Genomic DNA, 16,056 nt, shown 5'->3' with positions numbered 1-16,056 from the left:
TTATTATTATTATTATTATTAGGAGAAAAACATTAGACGGTGAGTCGGAAGATCTGGGTTCTCTTTTGGCCTCTGCTCCTGGGATAGCGAGTGACTTCTTTGTCTAAGCCTGTTTCCTCATCTTTAAAATGTAAGGTCTCATCTCTACTCTGCTTATCTTTCAGAGTTGCTGGGAAATCCAGTGAGCTAATGAATGTGAAATGAATGTGAAAGCAGCTTAGAAACTATTATGAGCTAATCGCATGGAAGTGGTGCTGCTTAATGTTTTCATAGAAGCTATTTGCATGGCTTGAACCCAATGTCTGGAATTAGGTGGAGAAGGTAGTGCCCTTTCTTCTGGCAGTGGAACCCAAAAGCCATTTTTTCCTTTTTAAAAATTATTTTAAAATTTCAATTATAGTCGACATTCAATGTTAGTTTCAGATGTACAGTGTAGTAGTGAGACATTTATGTAGCTTATGAACTGATTTTCCAGATAAATCTGGTACCCACCTGGCACTATACTTGTACGTAGTTATTACAATATTATTGACTATCCCCTATACTGTGCTTTGCATCCTCATGATGTGACTATTTTGTAACTACCAGTTTGTACCAAAGGCCATTTTTGTACTGGAGTTCTATTCTGGGTGGAGGTAGCCCCTGGCAAAAAAATTAAATAGTCAAGTTTTATCTTCTGACCTTTCTTATCCCACCCCATCCTTCTCTTGACTTCTGTGTTTCCATGTGTTTTTCTCTTCCCCTCTGTCTCTTGTCAAAACCCACTTTTAGAAGCAAGGCAATGGAATCTGTCAAAGACGACCCCAATTTTCATTTGAAATAAGCTTGTCCAACTATAGAGAGGAAGTGTAATAGATCTGCCCAGGTTCATACTGCAAGTCAGTAAGCAAGCCAGACTTGGAGCCCATTCTTCCCATCCCATTTTTTTTAGTAGCATTTGCATTTTGGTGTCTATTTGAATTTGAGATTCTTTAGCAAAGACATTGGTAATGAGGGAGATTCTGGAAGCGTCTCTACATACCCTTCATACTGAGGTATTCTTACCCCTTAATTTCCAGCCTCAGACTTGTTTGGGGCCTTGAGGGGAGGGAGAGGCCTGTGCTGGTTGTGATATTGAAGGGATGACTTCTGTAGAGCAGAAGGAGGAAGGAGCACCAGAAAATGTCTAAAAAGGTGATCTCCAAAGTGAAACTCAGGGAGAAAATATTAGAGGTTCTTTATATTTTAAATGGTTAAACTCATTATTTAATTTATAATTCTGTGCTTATTTTTGTAAAACATGTGCTACATTAGTAGTAGTTAGATACTGGGGTAGGTATTCATTTTTAAAAATCAATTGACAAATTTTAACTCAAAATAATCAACCATTCTTCTAAAAGACTGTAGGCTTGGTTTCTAATCTTGGCTCTCCCGCTGATAATTTTGACACATTAGGCAGCTTCTCCTCACGGGAACCTCAGTCTTCTTATCTGTAAAATGTTAAGGCTGAAGTAAGTGTGCCAGCTTTTGGGAGTCTCCAATCCTGACTTTCTCGGAGTATAAGAATCTGTTGTGTTTCAGGCTCTTCTGCCCGAGTCAGAGTCAAGAAGAGTAGGTTCAAGCCCTAGCACCTTACTGGATGTATGCTTTGTCCTAACTTCAGCTGCTCTGGGTCCCTTCTTTTCTCCACCTCCACATACATAGCCCAGACAGGCAGACGCTGTCTTACATAAGCCTGGCTGACCTAGTTGAATTTCTTTTGTTATAAGCATAACCACTTTTCCTGCAGAAACAGACCTGATGCCATCCCTCCGGGGCCCCAAGGGTGGGTCTGATTGTGCTTCTCTTGTGTCCTTTATGGCAGCCTAGGTTTAGATGTAGCATCCCTCTGTCTGAAGTCTTTAATGACAGTCTGAAGGGAAGCTAGCTCAGCCAGTTTGAATTACCTGGAACCTGATTCAATGGCTGCTCACTGAATACCCCTGCCATCTGCTCATCTACTATTCACTACATCTGTTGAGAACCCAGGATGTTAGACCTTGTCAGAAGAAACATGGCCGTCTGAACAGGAAACACTGCTGACGGAGACCAGAAGCACTGCAAAGTGCCTTGGCCAATGTCTTTCCTCACAGCCAACAGGCAGAAGGAAAATCAATAAGCCACTGGAAACCATATTCCACTTTTTGATGGGCTATTTAAATACAGATTGCCTCTTTGGGCTCTAAGGACTCTGCAGGAGACAATTACATTGTCTTTGGAAACGCATGCCAAGGCTCAGAGCCTTTGCGAGCATGTGTCCTGGGTGGGCATGCTCAGTAGAATTCAAGGTGGTTTAAGTTAATCGAAATATATTTATTTCTCCTGTCTCTTTTCCAGATACAGGAGCATGTCACAGTGACTCTGACTAAATGCTGTTCTGTTCTCACGACCTTAGATCAGATGGCCACATTCAAAGACAATATTAGAGCCAGTAGTTCCAACCTATTTCCTTCTCTGCTCCTTCCCCCACCTATAGCCCTCTTTCCCCTACAAAATTTTAACACAACATGTGTCGAATGGATAAAAAATGACTTTCTCTTTTTCTGTCTGCCTTGCTCACCCACCCTCTGGCTGTGGTGTTGATGACTATAGAACTATGTATGTGGGAGGCACAGAGGACAGATTCGTCATGCAGTTCTAGCCCCTTCCTTCTACCCTTCTGTAAATCAAGGAGAGTTGCCCCACCCCTCACTCCTTCCCAGGAAACTTCAAGGCTGACCTTCAAATAATAGTCCAGGAAAAAATATTCAACAAATAACTATGGTGTATACCTGAAACTAATGTAATATTGTATGTATGTCAGTAACTTTTTTAAGAAAAAAAAAAAAGGTCCAGGTAAAGTTAAGGCTCCCAAGGTTGTTCCCAGTGGAACCATATGAAGAAATTCAATAATCCAGGTTCAGGGCCCAGGATGGATCTAGATTACCTCAGGGATTTGGGGCTCTTTGAGCCCCCTGTGTCTCCCTTAGGCCTGTCCTGGCCATGTCTGAAGGTAAAAAGACAACAAGAAACCCCAGTGGGTGCCTCCAGCAAATACAAGAAGAAGGGCATAATGCCCAGTGCAGGAACATTTTGGAGATAGGACACAAGCTGGCTTAAAAGACAGGTAAGGGTCAGGGTAACCTTCAGCATGGGATAGCATGCTTCTGACTCAGTTCATGGAGAAAGCATTGCTGAGTCATTTAAAAAACATTACTAATAATTTCTCTCTCAAAACATTGGAGGCTGATTTGGGTAAATTGAACATAGCTCTAGGAAATTGCTTCTAGATTGTAGCTTAGAGGTGCTGCAATAATTTTCCATTAGGGCCATTGAGGGCCTCAGTGATGAAGGTCAGGGTCGTGGTGGGAGTGGGGATGGAACAGAGCACTTGCAGATAGCCTCTCAAGGTGGACGAGGAAAATTCTCCTGGAGAAGCTACTGTAATTCCTCAGCCTGCCTGGAATGTGGCACAAAAAGGAGAAGCCAGGAAACAAGAGTTTCAGAGATTTTGGTTTCTTCTGAATGGTCTAGTGTAGTAAGAGGAAATTCTTATATTTCAACCTCTGGCTGTAGAAAGTTTAAGACACTTGGTTTCAGTATGATGTATGATTCAGAATCACTTGGGCTGCTTGCTAAAAATGCTGGAGTGATTCTGAGCAAGGGGGTCAGGGGGGGCTGTGTGGACCACACATTTAGAAACTTGTGTAATGGGTCTGAGCCACTTGGGTGATGCCAATAGATCGCAGAACAACTTGACAGTAAAAATATTTCAAATTTGGAGATGCACACTGGTGTTTATCAGATTGGGAGCTGCTCTGGTGTGGGAGACTTCTCTAGCCAACAGGCTCATGGTTGGTGGTCCAGGAACATATCTTCTCTCAGATCTATGCAGTCCTTGGCTCATTTGACTGCATTTTCTCTAAAGAATTTATTCTGTCAGCAAGACCAAACTCTTAACTACATGAAATTTGGGCCAGCAGCTGGGTCTCACTTTCCAAACTTCTGGGTATAATGGGCTGAGATAGTGGCTGAAGTTCCACATCAGAAGAGTTCATTGCTGAGGTCCAGACCAAGCAACTCCCCTTCCCTCATATGTTTAGTCACCATTATTGCTGAGATTACCTTGTAACTTCCTTTGGAAGAGGTACAGAAAGAGATATCATTCTTTGTTATTAGTCTGTAATGAATGAGAAAATGTATTGGACCTTAATGTATCTTAATGTACCTTAAGATGCTTGTCTGGGTTTCCCGAGCTTTTAGGTTCTGCCAGGTGTTAGCTGGTTTGTGACCAAAGTATATATTGGCCTCTGGATCAGGTGGTCTGTCTTGCTCTTCCTGAACCTGATTCGCACAGAAGCTCGCCTTTCCAGATCAAGTCAGCCCAGCTGTATTTCATGTCTGCCAGGTGTGGCTGAACCCAATAGTAGATCTTTCATTTTATTAAAGTGAAAAATAGATGGTATGATGGGACATTGAAAGAAGCTGATATCTAATGACTCACTAATCACACGCCCAAACTAGGAAAAAGATGATTATGTCATGAAAAGAGATAATATTGACGTACTTCCTTTCAGTACATTTACAGCCATCATCATTTAAATGCATTGATTATTCTGCTCAGAAATGAAATTATTTAGTTATGGGCCATAGCAACACATAGATTAAAACCGAAACCAGCCAGGTGTGAACTGTTAAGTCATAGGGAAAAGAAAAAGCAATTCTTGTGATTTAAAACAAAATATTCAGAGTAGGGTTTTTCTTATCTGGCACTTCTTTTCCCTGATGACCGTTTAGCACCTGTGCAATTCTTCAACAAAAGCTAGCCCACCCCAGAAGCTATCTAGCCATAAATCCTACCAACAATAGATTGGCCTGTAGGCCACCTGGTATATGTTATGTAAACAATTTCCTTGCCCCATAGAATATTCTGCAACCTGACAGAGATGTTAACTCTATTGCTGTGATCTGCCTCAGAGATTTCCTGGTAGATGCTAAAAAAAATGTTGTTCATTATGGATTAAGCGATGTTTTAGATCTGTTGTTCACAAGTGTACATTTTAGTTGTTTGGAGAATAACACTCTGGTTGACAATTTGAATAACTCCAGCTTGTCTTATTTTCTTATCCTAGGTAGAAATCAATGAAAAAGGCAAAGGGAGAGAGGATACAGGCTGGAGTCATCAAGGAAGGAATAAAGGAGCATGTGGGTCAAGATCACATAGGTAGGAAGAGGCAGCCTAGCTTCAGTGTTCCTACACTTAACCATGGCTGAGGTTATGACTTAATCAGAGACACAGAGGTAGAAGTGCACCTGTCTGCAAGAGACTGAGTTAGGCCAGAGTGGAAGGTCCTTGTCAGGTTTGAGACAAGGGTTGGAGCCATAGGTGGGGCTAGATTAAGAAGAGCTTTGAGAAATTGACAGTAGGGAGTTATTGAAGCTTCTTGAGCATGGATAATGACACCAGAAAGAAGTTTTGATAAATGTATCACTAAGGAGTAGCCTGAGGAGGAGAGAGATCTTTGGGCAGCAGGAAGGCTAGTTGGGAGGCAACTTGAAGTAATAATGGCCAGGCCTAGGATGGGGCATTGGAAATGAAGATAAAGGGTCTTATCTGAGAAAGAGACATGGAAGGAACATCAACAGGTTCCAAAGAGTTACCAGAAATGGGAAAAATTAGGATGGAAGGGGAATTGGGGGCATATGATGAGTTTTACATAATGTTTTATTGGAGGTGGTAGCAGGCCATGTAGTGACATGTGGAGCAAGCAGTTAGAAATATGGAACTGGAGGTAAGTGAGAGCAGATGTCATGCAAAAGATTTCTCCGAAGAGCTACATGGAGAGAACAAAGAGCAAAGGTCCCTATGGACTTTTGAATGGGGCAGTCAAGGGCTAGAATGGAAAAATCTATTCCTCAATTTTCCCAGCCAGTCTGATTGGCCTGTGCTTCAATGTGTCACCAGTAATGCCTGCATGAGTTAGATTCAGGAAGGGACTAGTCAGCTCCAAGTTCTCATGTTCCTGAATGGAGAAAAGTAAAAGCATCTTTTTGAGCACATAGAAGGGTGAGAAGAAATGAGCTGCAATAATGAAATTTCTGTCTTTGCAAAGCTGAAGTGTTAGCCTCAATAGAAAGCCAGAACTGGAAGGTACATACTTGAGAGGTTGTATGGTTCAGGTCTGTAACTTGATTGATAAACTGAGACAGGTAAAGGAACCTAAGATCATTCAGTGTGTTACTGGCAGAGCTACCAATAGCCAGTCTTTGCTGTACACCACGGTGCCTCTTTGCAGTTGTCTGAACAGCCTGGGTCACACCTTCCAGAAATGGGAATGATTGTTGTCCTTGAACACTTTGGGCAAGATAACCAGAGTCTATTTACAAGGTTGTATTAAAAAGACATCAGGTTTATTCAGGGAAGAGCATAAAATCCCAGTTTATTAAAGATGTGCTTAAAGGTAACAGAGGAAGGGATTTTGCTCATGTCCATATGCCTACCTGTTGAGGGAGGGACATTCTGAGAGGATGGAATAGGCACCAACTGAAAAAAAAACACCTATAGAGAGGCAGAACCCCCTCATGTCCCTCTTTGATCTTCTGTGAAGCTTCTCATGGCAATTGGCACATTTGCTGTTCTTCACAACACTGTTGTTTAACCTTTCCACCTTCTGCTTCTTGCCATTAAAACTCTAATATTTCTGGCAGCCACCCAAGCTAATTAAATAACTATTTGGGAGGTGGTACTGTTCAGGTAGAGGGCAAGAGTGAGAAGAGGAAGACAAGTGGTATGGCTCTGGAAAATTGGGTAAAGGCTGTCACCCCGTTTCATTTATTTTGTGTGTGTGTGTTGGCAAGGCCTTACCTGGACCCAAATCCCCTATCTCAGCTATACCGACCACTGAGAAAGGCCTTGTAGATTGGCAGAGAGCCAGACCTATGGGTTGGCATGGGGATCCCTGGGGAGAATGAGGCATCAGGAGAGGCAAGGGTAAAGCCTAGACTAGAAAGGTCCTTCAGGGCAGTGATTCACAAGTGTGATCCCTGAACCAGCAGCATAGGCATCTGGGAAGTCATTTGAAATGCAATTCTTAAGCCCCACGTCAGACCTGAGGTGCTGGGGCCTAGCGATCTAGGTTTTAGAAGCTCTCAAGGGGGTTGGGAACTGCTGTTCTCCGTCATTCACAGGGTAGGTTGGTCTCCCTGGAAAGACAGCAGCTGGGAGCCCTCTCTCTCTGCCTTCTTGACAGGCAGCATGGGGAATTGGCAAAAGCAAAGCTGTAGAGTAAGTCCTTTAAATCTACTCCACTACCTAATAAGTGAATGAGTGTGCACTACTTGGTTAACCACACAGGTTATCTTCAGTAAAAATGGGGATGTTAATGAGAGTGACAGAGATTGAGATCACAAAAGAAAACCCATTACCCATCCCAAGTTAGCTGTACACACTTGCCTGGTTGTTGATCAGAGACCAGACCAATCTTAGAGGTCAAACACCTAGTGCCTCCAGGGTATGGTGATCATATTCTCACGTTAAAAATCAGGGTACATGGGTCTAATAACAGATGTATGTTTGTAGGATCAGTGGGATAGAATATTTGAAATGAAGATTGTCTTGGTAAATTTAAATAAAAAAGAATAGCATCTCATTCCTTTAATATGAATTGTATTATGACTCTTCTCCCTCCCCATCTTCTTCATGCCCAAAAGTGTCTTTGGTGTGGGAGTGCAGAACACTGTGTGTTCCACTCACTGACAAGTCTGAGCAAGAGCAGACCTATATTTGGTGCTGTACCTGAAATGTCCTGGAGATTTGGCATTATTTGGTTACAAGTCACATCAATGCTGACCCAAAGCCAAGAGCTATTTGAGTACCTTGCTGGAGTAATCCAGTACCACCTCCTGGCTTTATGCTGGGCTTGTTAGATGAAGAGGTGAGAACAGATGGGAAATGAAGGCTTTTGGTGGGGGGAGGGGTATACAACATTTTAAGAAATAAAAGAATTTAACCCCTGATATAGCTACTCTCAAATGGCCTTTTATTGGCTTTCCTCTCTTACAGCTCAGTACCATTTGATAATTTAATCAATTCCTGCTGCTTGAAACTTTTGTCCTTGGATTTTGCAATGTTACACTCCTTGGTTATTCTAATTATGTGCTGATAGACCCATTTTGTTTTGTTTCTCTGGCTTCTATTCTCATCCTCACCCCCATTGTTGGTTTCCCTAGGTTTCTGGCCTTCTTTCTAAGCTCTTTCTTCCAGGACAAGCTTCCTTGGTTTCCACAATTTCTTCTGGGCCATTGACTCCCAAATTTGTATAACTATCTCCCCTAACCTCTCTTGGTCTTCAAATCTACTGCATGTCCTGCTGGCCCTCTGCATTCAGCACACTGAGGAGAATATTTGTTATTTTTTCTCCCCTTCCAAAACCAGCATATCCTTGTAACTTACCCTCATGCTTTAATGCTTTAATGATCACATTTAGGATTGACATAGCCCCCACACACCAAATCAATTCTGACCGTATTTTCCTCAAATTAGATTGAAGAACCTTCAGACTCCAGCCCACCTTTCCAGCCATCCTTTCTCACTCTGACTCCCCTTCCCCAGCCCTTTCCAAACTCCACTACCTGTTTGCCATCAAATTCCTCATAGTCTTCACCTCTGAGGCTTTATTTAATCACATTCCTCTATCTCCAATGCCTTTCCCATTCCTTTCTCTGTTACAATCCTACTCATTCTTTAAGGCATATCTTCAGTGCTTCACAAAACTGTTCTACAGCCCAGTAGCTACACATGATCCTGTCTCTTTGTTAAAAAAAAAAAAAAGGTCTTGTACTAGACTTAGGCACTGGACATCCAGTATCCCGTTCACTCTGTCGGTGGCCCTTCCTGTGGGGCAGATATAATCCTCATTTTGCATATGAAGAATCTGAGGTCCAAGGTTGTATAGCTTGAAACTCTTGTCCTTGGCTTTTGTGATATTGTACTTTTTGGTATCTTAATTACATGCTGACAATTCCATTTTGGTTTGTTTCTCTGGCTCCTTGGCAGTTCCTCACCTCCCTTGTCACTGGTACTTTCTAAAGTAGAAAAGCCCAGAATTGAAGTTAGGTTTGTCTGCCCTTAACCACCTTTGCATATTGCTTGAAGGGCATTCACTAAAGGGCTTTTGATTTTCAGGTAAGGACTGTGCCTGAATTACAGTAAGCAGGTCCCTGCACCTAGTGGGAGCTCACTGAACGAGTGTTAGAAAATGGATGAGCAGAGGAAACTGTAAAAAAAAAAAAAAAAAGAAAAAAAGAAAAAAATGGTAGCAAGTTAAAAATAATCCTGAATACAAAAGGCAGATTTCAAACCAATTTCCAGCCCCAATTTAGTTTACTTTTAAAACAACGTAGAGGATGGGGGAAGAGCATCCCCTTATTCCTGCTTTTCTTTGTGACTAGAGAGCACAGGAGCCCCATACAGCTACCAGCCCTTCTGCATCAAGCCTCCTCTCATTATATACGCACAAATCTGTCAACTCTTAGTTCAGTGTGTTGTAGCTCATGAAGTAGATGACGGTATAGACTTATGCCCATTTAATAGGTGAAGAAACTGAGACCCAGAGGCAGCATAGTTTTTAAGAGCAGAAACTCGAGAGCCAGATTGTATCTGCATTTTAATTATGGCTTCAATACTTATTGGCTGTGTAAATTTGGACAAATTATTTAGCCTGTTTGAGCTTCAATTTTTTCACTTATAAGACAATAATAGTATTAGTATCTCCTAAAAGGGCTGCTGTGAGGCTTAAATGAGTTAATATGTGTAAAGTGCTTACAATAGTGCCTGACATACATATATTAAGTAGTTGATACTTAAGTTGATATGTGTATCAACTAATTTCATCACCATTATCATTATACCTTAGCAAGTAGTAGAGTGTGGTCTTAAATCCACGTCTTCTTTTTCTACATTCTCTATGGTGTTATGTTGAGGGGAGAAAAATTCCAGGAGGCTGGCTATCTGTTGATCATAGGTAAGTCACTCCTGCCATTAGCATACCTGATATACAAACTGAGGGCTAAAAGGTGATGATCTTTGAAGTGCTGCACAGTTCTATCATTCATTCCAGCTAGGCCCTGAAGTGCTGCACAGTTCTATCATTGATTCCAGCTAGGCCCTGACAACAGGCTTGCCAGTTGGTTTGTGGCCACTGGGTCCTGAATTGGCCTTGTCCAGGCTATAGCTGGGTTCTCTGACCTGAGGGCCCAGGCAGGTCAGCTGGACTAAGTGGGGACAATAGTGAGCCAACTGCTGCTGGAAGAAGCCAAGCATGGAGTCCCTAAAAAGAAAACTCCAATGTAGAAAGGGTGCAGGCAGTAGAATCAGCCACACCTAGGCCTAGGAAACCTCAAACAGCATCACAGGCAGCATCCTGAGCAGGGTAATTGATGCCAACATATTCTTTTTTTTTCTTTAATTAAAGTTTATTGGAGTGACAATTGTTAGTAAAATTACATAGATTTCAGGTGTACAATTCTGTATCACATCATCTATAAATCCCATTGTGTGTTCACCACCCAGAGTCAGTTCTCCTTCCATCACCATATATTTGATCCCCTTTACCCTCATCTAGAACCACCCGGCTCCCCTTACCCTCTGGTAACCAGTAAACTATTGTCTGTGTCTATGAGTTTTTGTTTCTCATTTGTTTGTCTTTTCTTTTGTTGTTTTTGGTTTATATACCACATATCAGTGAATAATAACGGTTCTCTGCTTTTCCTGTCTGACTTGTTTCGTTTAGCATTATACTCTCAAGATCCATCCATGTTGTCACAAATGGTCCAATTTCATCTTTTCTTACCGCTAAACAGTATTCCATTGTGTATATATACCACAACTTCTTTATCCATTCATCTATCGAAGGACATTTTGGTTGTTTCCATGTCTTGGCCACTGTAAACAAAGCTGCAATGAACATTGGAGCACACGTGTCTTTATTGATAAATGTCTTCAGATTTTTTTGCTAGATATCTAGGAGTGAGATTGCTGGGTCATATGGTAATTCTATTTTGAGGAACCTCCACACTGCCTTCCATAACGGCTGCACCAGTCTGCATTCCCACCAACAGTGTATGAGGGTTCCTTTTTCTCCACAGCCTCTCCAACATTTGTTACTGTTTGTCTTGTTGATGACAGCCATTCTGACTGGGGTGAAATGATGTCTCATTGTAGTTTTTATTAGCATTTCTCTCATAATTAGTGATGTTGAGCATTTTTTCATACGTCTGTTTGCCATTTGTATGTCCTCTTTGGAGAAATGTCTCTTCAGGTCCTCTGCCCATTTTTCAATTGAGTTGTTTGTTTTTTTGTTGTTGAGTTTCATGAGTTCCTTGTATATTTTGAATATCAGTGCCTTATCAGAGGCACTATTTGCAAAAATCTTATCCCATTCAGTTGGTTGCCTCTTTATTTTGTCGATGGTTTCTTTCGCTGTGCAGAAGCTTTTAAGTTTCATATAGTCCCATTGGTTTATTTTAGCTTTAACTTCCATTGCATTTGGAGTCAGATTCATAAAATGCTCTTTGAACCCAAGGTCCATAAGTTTAGTACCTATGTTTTCTTCTATGCAGTTTATTGTGTCAGGTCTGATGCTTAAGTCTTTGATCCATTGTGAATTAAATTTGGTACATGGAGACAGATAGCAGTCCAGTTTCATTCTTTTGCACGTGACTATCCAATTCTGCCAGCACCATTTATTGAAGAGACTGTCTTCCTCCATTGTATGTTTTTAGCTTCTTTGTCAAAAATTATCTGTCCATATTTACGTGGTTTTATTTCTGTGTTCTCAATTCTATTCCATTGTCTACTTGTCTGTTTTTCTGCAAATAGCATGCTGTTTTGATTGTTCTAGCCCTGTAGTACAAGCTAAAGTCAGAAAGTGTGATATCTCCAGCATTGTTCTTTTTTCTTAAGATTGCTTTGGCTATTCGGGGTCTTTTGTGGTTCCAAACAAATCTGATGATTTTTGGTTCTATTTCTTTAAAAAATGCCATAGGGATTTTGATGGGGATTGCATTAAATCTGTATATTGCTTTGGGTAATATGGACATTTTAACTATGTTGATTTTTCCAATCCATGAGCAAGGAATGTCTTTCCATTTCTTTGTGTCTTCTTCAGTTTCTTTCAAAAATTTCTTTCATAAAAGCCATCTGGTCCCGGACTTTTGCTTTTGGGAAGGTTTTGGATGACTGATTCAATTTCATTACTGATGATCGGTCTGTTTACATTTTCCAGTTCTTCATGTTTCAGCTTTGGAAGGCTATATGTTTCTAAGAACTTGTCTCTTTCTTCTAGGTTATTGAATTTGGTGGCATATAGTCCTTCATAGTATTCTTGGATGATCCTTTGTATTTCTGTGGTGTCCGTGATAAATTCCCGTTTTTCATTACTGATTTTGTTAGTGTCTTCTCTCTTTCTATCTTAGTGAATCTAGCCAAGGGTTTGTCAATTTTGTTAATCTTTTCAAAGAACCAGCTCTTTGTCACATTAACTTTTCTATTGTCTTTTTGTTCTCTATTTCATTTAATTCTGCTGATTTTTGTTATTTCCTTTCTTCTGCTGACCTTGGGTTTCACTTGTTGTTCTTTTTCTAGTTATTTAAGGTGTAACATGAGGTTATTTATTTGGGATTTTTCTTGTTTCTTGAGCTAGGCCTGTAATGATATAAATTTCCCTCTTGAAACTGCTTTCGCTGAAACCCAAAAATTTTGGTGGGATGTATTTTCATTGTCATTTGTTTCTATGTATCTTTTGATCTCTCCTCTAATTTCTTCTTTGACCCAGTCGTTCTTTAAAAGTATGTTGTTTAATCTCCATGTATTTGTGTTTTTTCCTGCTTTCTTTTTGCAGTTGATATCCAATTTCAAAGCCTTGTGATCAGAGAACATGCTTGGTATGATTTCAATCTTCTTAAATTTGCTGAGGCTGATTTTATGTCCCAATATATGGTCTTGAGAATGTTCCATGTAGACTCGAAAACAATGTATAGTCTGATGTTTTAGGATGAAGTGCTCTATGTATGTCAATGATGCCCATTTCATCTAATGTGTCATTTAGGGCTGCTATTTCGTTATTTATTTTCTGTTTGGATGATCTATCCATAGGTGTCAATGATGTGTTTAAGTCCCCTAGTATAATTGTGTTTTGGTCAATTTCTCCTTTATTTCTGTCAGTGGTTGCTTGGTATATTTCGGTGCTCCCTGATTGGGGGCATAAATATTGATGACTGTTATGTCTTCTTGTTGTATGGTCCCCTTTACCATTATGAAATGTCCCTGTTTGTCTCTTGTTATCTTTTCACCCTGAAGTTTGTTTCATCTGATATCATTATGGCTACACCTGATATTCTCTCGGTATCATTTGCTTGGAGTGTTAATTTCCACCCTTTCACTTTGAGTCTATGCTTGTCCTTATAGCTGAGATGTGTCTCTTGGAGACAGCGTAAGGTTGGGTTTAGTTTTTTGATCCAATCTGCTACTCTGTGCCTATTTATTGGTGATTTCAGTCCATTTACATTTAGGGTAGTTATTGATATGTGAAGATTTCCTGTCATTTTTTCTTTAGTTTTCTGGTAAGACTGTGTCTCCATTGTTTTTTTTTTGTTGTTGTTGTTGTCTATTACTTCTGTGTGGTGGTATTCTATATTTCGCTCTTCTTCTTCCTTTATTGCAGTATATATTTAAGTTCTGGATTTTTCTTTTTTTGAGTGGTTACCCTTAAGTTTATGGAAAAGAAAGTTTGATATTAAGAGTATTCCATTTTATTTAGCATGCTTACTTTCTCCATTCCCATATTCTGGTTCAGGCTGTTACTCCCCCTTTTTTTGTTTTGGTTGCTACAAATTGTCCCTGTTGATGGTGGTTGAATAGCCTCCTTTAGTATTTCTTGTAGTGCAGGTCATGTATTAGAAAATTCCTTCTGCTTCTGTATATCTGGAAAGGTATTTATTCCTCCTTTATATCTAAAGGATATCTTTGCTGGATATATTATTCTTGGCTTGTAATTTTTCTCTTTCAATAGTTTGAATATTTGTTTCCACTCCCTCCTGGCTTGTTGAGTTTCTGCTGAAAAATCTGATGATAATCTAATGGGCTTTCCTTTGTAGGTTTTCGTCTTCTTTTCCCTGACTGCCTTGAGGATTCTTTCTTTGTCATTGATTTTTAGACAGCTTCAATACAATGTGCCTTGGAGAAGGCCTGTTGGGATTGAGGTAATTAGGTGTTCTATTTGCTTCTTGGGTTCGAGGATCCAGTTCTGTCCACAAGTTTGGGAAGTTCTCATCAACAATTTGTTTGAATATATTTTCTGTCCCCTACTCTCTTTCTTCTCCTTCTGGTATGCCCATTATTCTTATATTGCCCTTTCTTATGGAGTCAGAAAGGTTTTGTAGTTTTTTTCATTTCTTTTAAGTCTCAAGTCTCTTTCTTCTTCCATCTGTGTAATTTCCCATTTCTATCTTCGATGTCACTGATTCTTTCTTCCATCTGGTCAACTCTACTACCTAAGCTGGTTATTTCATTCTTAATTCCTTCTACTGAATTCTTAATCTCCAGAAATTCTATTTGGTTCCTTTTTTAAAATTTCAATCTCTTTCGTAAAGTGCTCTTGTTGTTCTTTGATTGTGTTTCTGAGTTCCTTAAACTGCCTTTCTGTGTTTTCTTGCATGTCGTTGAGATTCTTCAGAACTGCAATCTTGAATTCTGCCATTTAATTCACATTTTTCCATATTTTTAAGTTCTTTTTCTGGAGACTTTTCACTTTCTTTCTCAGCTGTCTTGTTGCCTTGGTTATTCATGGCAATTAATGGTTTATTATTTCTCTTCCTAGACATCTACAGGAGTGGCTTCTGCAACAAGTTGATAGGAAGAAGTCTTTCTTTTGTTTTCCAGTACTTGTTTGTAGAATGTTTTCTTTTCTCTCCGACTGCAGCCTGTTTTTTTTTTTTCTCTCACACGGTAGTGGTATGTTTTCTGTGCACTATTCTAGCTTCTCACATAATGGGGCGATTCCCTGGGAGATGGGCTTCTCCTCTGTTAAGAGTTCGCCTGGGTCACAGGGCGCAGTGTCTGTGGGTATGCGGAGAGCTTTTGAAGTTCCAAAGGTCTTTTTGCACCAGATTCAGAGCCTGTATATTTCAGCAGTTCTTTTTACTCCTGCAGGGATCCGCCCAGATAGGTGGGGCCAGGGGTGGGGTGCATTGTGAGAGGTGGCCCAGAACAATGGCAGTGACCACCAACACAGCCGGTCCTGCTTCCACAGCTCCCTCCGCTTTGCTGGAACTAGTTGGACTGTGAACCTGTGTCTGCGGTCCACAGTTCTCAGAACAGAAAATATTATGTTCTTTTGATCTGACACTGCTACTCTTCAGCTTCTAGTGCTGGGCAGGTGGGGGCACGGCGAGCTCTGGGAGGGTAGGTAGCTGGCGGCTAGTCTCAATGCCTAAGGCTTCTGTTCTCTGCTCGGCAGTGAGGGCTTAAACCTGGGTTTTCAGCCTTCTTCCCTCAGTCTTTTCTCCGAGGTCTCTGTCGTGAGTCATAAGTTCAGCCGTGTTATCTGTTGCCCCCTCAGCCCTGTGCGCCATTAGTGGAGCCCTAGCCATCCGAGTTCTTCCCTCTCTGGCAGTTGTGGTAGTTGTGGGATACAGCGAGCTGGCAGCACTGAGGTACGTCTGCGTCCTGCGCCCGCGCGGCTTTGTCTCTTCTCTTCTCCCTTCCCTCCTCCCCTGCTCGTGCGATTAGCTCACCTTTAGGTGAATTCAGCAGTTGGCCTCTTCATCTTACCTGTCTGCTATTCATGGAGTCATTTGTGGATTTATTGTTGTTCAATTAGTTGTAAATTCCAGTGGAGCTTTACAGAGGCTCACCTCCCGTCGCCATTTTGATCGCCACTCAATCACATATTTCCAGATCTTTAGGTTCATTTTATGGAGACTTTTTACTTTCTTTCTGAGCTCTCTTGTTGCCTTGGTTATTCATGAAAATTAATGGTTTATTATTTCTCTTCCTGGACA

At 40.8% G+C, this 16,056-nt stretch overlaps 1 protein-coding gene across 14 annotated transcripts in view; it reads left to right on the top strand.

Annotated features, from left to right (window-relative positions):
* Window positions 1-16,056, top strand: part of ARHGEF9 (Cdc42 guanine nucleotide exchange factor 9) — a 363,131-nt gene that overhangs the window by 229,954 nt on the left and 117,121 nt on the right. The gene's annotated exons all lie outside the window — the stretch shown is intronic.

This window comes from Rhinolophus hipposideros (assembly GCF_964194185.1).
Source record: "Rhinolophus hipposideros genome assembly, chromosome: X".
NCBI lineage: Eukaryota > Metazoa > Chordata > Mammalia > Chiroptera > Rhinolophidae > Rhinolophus > Rhinolophus hipposideros.
The sequence above is the reverse complement of the archived record's forward strand: the minus strand, read 5'-3'. Positions and strand labels throughout refer to the sequence as shown.